The following is a 5,971-nucleotide window of genomic DNA, read 5'->3' on the forward strand; positions in this document are numbered from 1 at the left end:
TTTAGTTTTGAGACAGACAGACAGAATGCGAATGGGTTAGGGGCAGAGGGAGAGGGAGACACAGAATCCGAAGCAGGCTCCAGGCTCCGAGCCGTCAGCACGGAGCCCGGCGCGGGGCTCGACCTCACCAGCCGTGAGATCATGACCTGAGCCGAAGTCGGACGCTCAGCCGACTGAGCCCCCCAGGCGCCCCTGTGAATTTATTCTTTAAAAAAAAAAAAGGGCATAGTGTGTGTGTGGTTAAAGCTCTGGGTGTTAAAGGATAGAGGGAGCAGGGCTGAAAGGGTTACTTGAAGAGATAGTAGGCAAGACTCTACCCCAAGGATGCCAATCCACCGACTGAAGAAACACAGTGGCCCCTGAGCAGCACAGAGTGAAGGAAAGCCACCCCCAGGTTCGTCCTCAGAAACCAGCTGGGACTCATCCCACCACATGCTGTCCCGACGGAACGCGTTCCAGTGACATCTGTAAACAGCGGCGCCTGGCTGGGTGGGCCCGGCTCGGGGTACGTCTGCCCTGCGCCCACTGTCGCGTGCCCGAGGGTGAGGGCGCCCTCGTGGCTTGCGCTTGGGGTGAGTCAGGCTTCCCACCCAGCAAAGCACAAGATGGTCCCACGCAGACAGAACTCGCCCCGCACACTTTCACGTGGGTGAAATCCTGTCACCGATGACCTTAGCCCAGAACCTACGTGTGTTTCACATCTAAACACCGTGACGGACTGAAGCCTGTCCTCCCAAACCCATAGGTTGGAGCCCTGTCCCCCCTAGTGTGTTGTGGTGGGACCAAGGAAGTGGTTAGGGTTAAATGAGGCCATAAAGGTGGCCCTGATCCGATGGGGTCAGTGTCCTTATTATGACAGGAGACGCCGGGAGCGCTCTCTGTCCCTCCCCCCACCAGGCGAGAGGGCAGCCGTCCGCAAACCAGGGAGATGGCCCTCACCAAGACGCCAACCGTGCCTGCACCCGGATCCCCAACTTCCAGCTCCGGAGCAGCCAGGAATAGTCTGTTGTCTCAGCCCCCGTCTGCGGTGTTTTGTTAGGGCCGCCTGAGTGACCGACTGGGGCACAGAGAAGTGTTTGCGTGGCTTTAATGTGACTTTGCAGGGGTGCGAGTGCCGTGCAAATTGACAGATCATACTTTGTTTCGTGCTGACCTTTACCTGGAGCCGGTCACCATTCCGTGGAACCGTGTTTCCAAGGGCAACGCCCGCTGGCTTCTGAGTGGTTCAGTACAGGCCTGCGTGTCTGTGTCCAGTCACCGTTTCCGGCGCTGGGTGGCCAGCCCGCGCCTGATCCCGCGCCTGCCCGGCGGAGCGTGGGCCCGAGCCAGCCGCTCTCATCAGGAACGTCTCTGTCCTTTGTACGGTAATCAGGGCCGCACAGCAAGTTGTGGCCGTAGCAGGTTGTGGGTCCACTTCCTGCCCGGGAGGAGGCATTCCGCGTGTTGCTCGGGGCTGGGGTCCGGCAGGAGGCGGCGCGTCCCAGCGTGGCATCACCCCGCCGGCGGCAGGGGCTGACGCCCAGGCCCCTGAGAGGCCGGCCTCTGGGTCTGACTCCAGCCTCCTTCAGCGGGTCTGCGCTCACAGGGAGCAGAGACCCGCCCGGGCTCGAGAGCAGTCCCGCCTCTGACGGACTCAGCGGCCTTTCTCTGCTTGTTGCCTCGCGGGCGGCAGTGCCCGTGACCCCGAGGCCATGACCCAGCAGCACCACAGGCCGGGCGGCCTCATTCTCCCGGCGCCGGAGGCCGGGTGCCCGAGATCAAGGTGCGGGCCGGGCTGGCTCCCTCTGAGGCCCCGGAGGGGACTCTGCTCCAGCCTCTGGTGGCCGCTGGCGTCCTCACTGTTCCTCGGCTTGTGGCTGCCTCTCCCGATCGGTCTCCACCTCCCGTTGTCTGTGTCCACATCTCCCCTCTTTGTGAGGACACGTGCTGTGTTGGTTTAGCGCCCACCCTCAGGACCTCATCTTAAGTCGACTAAATCTACAAAGCCCCTTTTCTTTTTTTTTTTTCTTTTTTTAATGTTTTTTAATATTTATTTTGGAGAGACAGAGAGTGACAGAGCATGAGCGGGGGAAAGGCAGAGAGAGAGGGAGACACAGAATCCGAAGCAGGATCCAGGCTCCGAGCTGTCAGCACAGAGCCTGATGCGGGGCTTGGAACCCACGAACCGTGAGATCATGACCTGAGCCGAAGTCAGAGGCTTAACCAACTGAGCTACCCAGGCACCCCTCTTACTTTTTTTTTTTTTTTGTTAATGTTTGGTTTTGAGAGAGAGAGAGAGAGAGAGAGAGAGAGTGAGTGCGGGGAAGGGGCAGAGAGAGAGGGGGAGACACAGGATCCAAAGCAGGCTCCAGGCTCCGAGCTGTCAGCACAGAGTCCGATGCAGGGCTCAAACTCATGAACCGCGAGATCACGACCTGAGCCGAAGTCGGATGCTTAACCGACTGAGCCACCCAGGCGCCCCCGGACTTCCCTTATGTCTTGAGGTGCCTGTGGTCCTGGACGCCGAGCAGCCCGTGGCCTTTCAGGCCTGCAGTACGGTGCTGGCACTTCCCAGGGACTGCCCCCAGGACAGAGACCCGGGGCTCCTTCAGCGGGTGAGTGTGGCGGTGTGGGGAGCGGGTGGGCTCTCTGTGGTGGGCGGCTCAGGGTGGGGGCTGGGCCCCCTCCCAGCCTCGCCAACCCCCCAGCAGGGTCACTACGGAACAGTCTGACCCGGTGTTCTGGCCTGGTTCTGGCAGGCTCTGTGGGCTCAGAAAGCAGATGGACGCCCCGTCACCTTTCTGCATTCATGTTGTTTTCAAATAACACTTTGATTTGGCTTATGTTTCCTTTATAGAAAAGTGATATTTAGTTGGGGCGTTGGTGAAATCGTAACGATAACGTGTATTCGTGGCTTCTGTCCACTGGCCGTGCACTCCCACCACGTGTCTGCTGCCTGACGGGCTAACCCAGGACTTACTGAGCTCTTGGGGCCCAGCGACAAAAGTCGGGGACGGTCTGTGTTCGAGGCGGGACCCGGGAGATGGCACCTGTCGGCCCTGGCTGTGGGCCCACGGGGCCTGACTCAGCAGGCTGCCCGTGCTGGGCCCTGCCGCACCACCCCGGCACTCACGGACACTCCAGTCCACCCGGGGGCCGCAGGGCCAAGGTCGGATACACTCCTCAAAAGATGCACTCTCACGAGAAAAATTAGGGGAGATGTTCCAGAATGAGAGAGACTAAGGCACGGTAAGCAAATGGGAGTGGCCGACCACCTCCTGGCTAGAAAAAACGTGTCGGCAAGAACTCGGGGACATTTGGGCAGGACCTCGTGGGAGGCCTGGCTGCGGTGACCAGGTTCCAGGGGAAGAACGTCACTCTTTGGCAAAGCAGGCTGGAGCGTTTGGGGATAAAACGTCACGTTGCCCATATTTTACTTGGAGCGGCTTCAAACAGAAAACATGAACAAAACACAGCAAATGTTCACACGGTCCAGCCCAGATGGCGGGTCTCCGAAGGCTGAAAGGAAGCCGGGGCCGCGGGTCTGGGGCAAAGCTTCTCGGGCTTGACCTTGTGGAGGCAGGGCAAAGGAAGAGCCCCTGGATGTTGTGGTTTTCCAGCTGGATTCGGTTCGGTCCGGCCGGTGTTTGCTGAGCTCCGGTCTGCACCAAGGGCTCCGGCTAAGGGCTGCGGGGCTTTGGACCTGGGTGTTCTGCCACGTGTGCGGGAACAAATCCCCCAGCCCAGGCGAGACGCGGCTGGTTCAGCGGGTCCGGGTGGGACCTGAGATCGTGTGTTCCTGACCAGTGGGTGTGGAGCCCTGTCGCTGGCCGGCGTCCGGGCCGCGAGGGGGCAAACCCACAGCCCCGGGGAGCCCGCGCCTGCGTAGGGCCTGATGCCTCCATGGCTCCTGAAAGCCCGTGAGCAGGGACCCACAGGAGGACTTACCTTCTGGAAGCTGTCAGGCGTGGATGCAGCTGCATGTGAAGCACAGAGCCTGGCAGGAGAGAAGGTGCCTGGGGTGGGGGTGGGAGGAGCTCCCACACCCCAGGGCTGGAAATGGGACTTTGCTCCGCGTCAGAGTCCTGCCGCGTGTGAGCCCTGGGAGCGTCCCCGCGGCACCACGCCGGCCCTCCTCCAGCCTCTGGCTCCTCCACGGGCCCCTCCGCTGCCCTGCTCTTGGAGTCCCGCTTCCTCCCTGGGAGAGGTCAGCCCACCCACCGAGGGCTTCCCCACGCTGCCGCAGCCTCCAGCCGTCACAGCCTCCCTCCCGCTGTCCTTACCCAGCGCTGTGGACTTTATCGAATACATGCTTCTCAACTTGTTGTAAGCCCTTTGATCAATCTCCGGAGACCTTGAATGGTTGTTGTTGCTAATTCCGACCAGTTATCCCATGTCTTTCCTGGGGAGAGGTGTCTCTGGGCAATTCACACTACCATTTCGGAAGTCCTGCCTCCTTACCATTCTTAGACTGCCCTGAACAGGCACCTGCCTCAGGGCCTTGGTATGTGCCACTCCTTCTGCCTCAGGGCCTTGGTATGTGCTGCCCCTTCTGCTCACAGTACCTTCTCCAGGTACCTAACATATGGCTCGCTTTTCACGCTCTTCCAGCCTCTGTTCAAATGCCACCTTCTTGTAAACCGTCCTCGCCAGCAGTCAGTTAAATTAAGGAAAAAACACCACATGCAAACGAAAATGCTGATTCAATTTCAAGTTCTTTCCAACACTCAATACAAGAAGCACTCCTTCTAGACTGTCTATACTTCTTTGCTGAGTTCGGTAGACACTTAAAAAGGCTCACACGGTGTGAAGCCGGACACTGATCTGTCCGAAACCGGCCAGATGTGCGGGGTGGGGGATTTTCGCTCACAGGACAGCACCAGACCCTGATGTGTTCCCTGCTCTCCTCCTCCCCAGACAGATCTGATCCCCAGCTGAGCCGTCACGCGTGTCCCCGGTGCATCTTCCCCACTGGTCAGCGCCACCAGGGCACGGATCCCGCGGGCTGTAGCCCCTGCAGCATAAACAGAGCAGGCACAGCTGAGCGGAGTAACGGCCAAGAACGAATGGGGTTTGTATATGGGGCGAGAATAGTGGTTTTGGAACCTGCCTCCTAAGGACGGTGGCTCCTGTCGTGGCATCGGCTTTCTGCTGCACCCCATGTGAGCTCAGGAAAAGCAGGGACCGCACAGAGCCCGTCATGGCAGGATGGGACAGCAGATACCCACAGGGAGCTCGGAGCCTGGGCGCGGAAACCGTGAGGCAGCCCGTGACAGGTCACTCTGAAAAGCGATGGTTTAAGCACGACTTTGGGTCTGTGGTGGATGAGTGATGGGAACCCTGATGCCGGCAGCATCTTAGGACAGGGAGGGCGGGGCGAGGCCCCGGGTGCAGGGAGAACTGGGCACACAGTCAGGCCTGGGTGTCCTTAGAGCTCCTCTGGGAGTTTGCATTCGGAACAGGGACTACTCAAACTTCCACAAGGTATCAAATGGAGGCCCCAGTTGATACTCGAGCTACATTTCAGGCCGACAAGAGCCTGAAACCTGACCACCCACTATCAGAGAAGTGGACGAAGGGACGCGGGTGTGGTGGTGAGACCTGGGGTGAGGTCAGGACTGTGGATGGCAGGGAGAGGCTTTCCTGGTATTCTGGTTGTTTTCTGGTTTGAGTGACCCTCTGTGGACTTGTTGGGGCTCAGGCCACATGCAGCTGGGAAATCTGCTCGGGAACAGGTGCAGATGAGAGCGAGCGCAGTGTGGAACAGAGGCGTCAGGCCTAGCAGTGGGGTCTCTGCTTCAATCATCCAGGAGACCCCAGAGCAACCGCTCGCTGGTTCCGGGCGGTGGACGCGCGGAGAGACAGGTGCCTGGAGAGGCTTGTTGTCGGGCGCCCAGGGGTGATGTCAGCATCCCGCAACCCCCATTACACTTGTTCCCCGAGACGTGTGTTTTCACGTACACGGACAGCCCATGTCAAGTACAGACCCGAG

This window comes from Acinonyx jubatus, chromosome C2, assembly GCF_027475565.1.
Source record: "Acinonyx jubatus isolate Ajub_Pintada_27869175 chromosome C2, VMU_Ajub_asm_v1.0, whole genome shotgun sequence".
Classification (NCBI taxonomy): domain Eukaryota; kingdom Metazoa; phylum Chordata; class Mammalia; order Carnivora; family Felidae; genus Acinonyx; species Acinonyx jubatus.